Source organism: Palaemon carinicauda, chromosome 15, assembly GCF_036898095.1.
Source record: "Palaemon carinicauda isolate YSFRI2023 chromosome 15, ASM3689809v2, whole genome shotgun sequence".
Classification (NCBI taxonomy): domain Eukaryota; kingdom Metazoa; phylum Arthropoda; class Malacostraca; order Decapoda; family Palaemonidae; genus Palaemon; species Palaemon carinicauda.
This window is the reverse complement of record NC_090739.1, coordinates 104,653,688-104,656,385: the sequence shown is the minus strand read 5'-3', so window position 1 is coordinate 104,656,385 and position 2,698 is coordinate 104,653,688.

The following is a 2,698-nucleotide window of genomic DNA, read 5'->3' as shown; positions in this document are numbered from 1 at the left end:
CACTACTCATTGAAAAAAAAAAAAAGGAATTGGTTAACTCTTTTTTTTTTTTGTCGTATTAAAATGCAATCTTTCGGTTAATTCAGTGTGCCCAGTAAACTATTCCAATCAGACAGCAATGAAATACATGAAAACACACAATATTAATTTTAAAAGATACATGAAAATGTGGAATACACAAGATAATCACCAATTCCAAAACCGTTCAACCGGACAATTTTTCCTATTACAAGCATTGAGAATCATCAATGATTTCCATTATCTTTGTGGGAAGAAATACGACCCAAAACTCACATTAATGAAAAAAAAAAATCTCATTTTGAGAACCATTAAAGCAGATCACAATATGAAAGTCCATTTAGTTGATTGCGTCAGGAGGGGACGGACATTGTATGCTGCTGTCTTCAGATCGTGAAGGAACTGAAGATATCGAGATGATTATTTGAATGGATCTCTCAATTGCTTTATTCATTCTATTTTAGTCTGCCTTTAATCGTCTCGTTAAAATGAATCGATGAGAAATTTATCTTATTGCTTTTTCCTTGTGGCGTCTGTTTCTTTTTCATCTGAAATGTTTCATAAAAGACAACCCAGTGTTAAAACATTTGGATAAGATAAACGTTAACAACAACAACAACAACAACAACAACAACAACAACAATAATAATAATAATGATAATAATAATAAGGATAATGATAATGATAATATTATTATTTCGCTTTATTTAATTAGCGTTAGCGACCATTCAAAATGGCAATATGGCAGTTTTGCAATGCAACAGAAGTAATTAAATCAATGAATCATGCACGACCTAAAATCATAAATTTATGCATTACCTACTTATCAAATCATTCTCGGTGGAAAATTTGTTAAATAAGCAATTTCATTAAAAGGAATTAATAGCGCAAACGGGACGAGCGATTGGCCAGATCGTTTGACATCAGTCATTAGGAGGAAATGCATTGTGCAATGCAATTGTTGCCCCTCCATTCATTCATTTCTTGTGTAAAATGTAGATGTTTATTTTGGTATTATATGTCGTTGCATCGAAAATGGTTTAAAACCAGAAATAATTATAAATTCAATTCATTGATATGACGATGTGCTTTACCTATCAATGTTTTATGCATTTATTGCAATTACATAAAATTGGTTTAAGTGGTAATTTTTTTATTATTGCATGTAAGCAAAATTAGTTTGCTTTGAAATTATTTGAAAAATACTAAAGTAAGCCATTTGAAGTGTATTCTAAGTTTACAATTTAAAATACATTTGTTCTTCAACAGACTATAAGAATTATTAAGTAAGTTACGTACTGTACATAACTGATGAAAAATGGGAGGCATATGAATTATTTTGTTCGGTGAAAATAAAATAAATATGTATTTCTGTATAAATGTGTGTGTATGTATGAACACTTACACAAACACAATTTATGTGTATGTATGTGCATATATCTATGTATATATATATATATATATATATATATATATATATATATATATATATATATATATATATATATATATATATATACAGTATATATATATATATATATATATATATATATATATATATATATATATATATATATATATATATATATATATATATATATATACATATAACATAGAAACCATCTGTCTTTCTATTTCTTATAGTATATGATATATGGCTGTGGTTAATTTCTCTTAGCCCACCTATAAACTTTCTTAAAAAAAAATTGAAATGGAATTTTTTCTAAAGTTCAAAGTGTACATGCTTTCATTGGCCATTCATTGCGAAGAAATAGTCAGAATATTTTTCGATAAATTGGAATTGGCAGTGACATATGCTATAAGGATATGTTATCTATAAATCAAATGGAATTGGTGCAAAAGTCGTTTACCCTTATTTTAACTACAGCTTCTTTCATTCTTTTTGACAAACGGCCTTTTATTTCCAGTGTTACGTTTATGTAATGGAATCTATGATGGGTATTTTTTTGAGTTTTATTTTCCCAAAATAAAAGCCATGTACATCGGACCAGATATTTTGAACATGGTCTGTAATAATGGTTAAATTTATAACCATGCCATCCGGAAATAACCATTACGTCACTATTATTTGAACTAATAACCATTGTATGATTTGTCATATAATAGTTATAGAGAAATATTAAAAGATAAATGTAGTAGAATGATCATGGGTAATGGAATAACAAGCATAAATCAAAGGAGCAAAATATGAATTCTTGTAACATAACTTAAACAAATTAAATGCGTTTGACAAGAATCTCGTTCCGTTTACAACAAGTGGAGGTATAAAGTACCTGGATCATTGTTTTTTCTTATGGTTTTTAAAGTTCAATGAATGTAAATAATGTTTATATAATTTTTTTTCCATGAAAAACATCATTAAGAAACAGACGTTTCCGAGGCCTTTATATATGCACCAAAATAGGCACAAAACACACACACACACCCACACCCACACGCACACACACACACACACATATGTATATATATATATATATATATATATATATATATATATATATATATATATATATATATATATATTTATATGTAATTTATATGTCTTAGTGTGTACTGTATGTGTGTGTGAGTTTGTGTGTAAATGTTTTGCTGAACATTAAATCTTCAGGATTTTCCTAAAAACAGTTTCAAAAACACTTGAAGTTAATAGACCTAAATA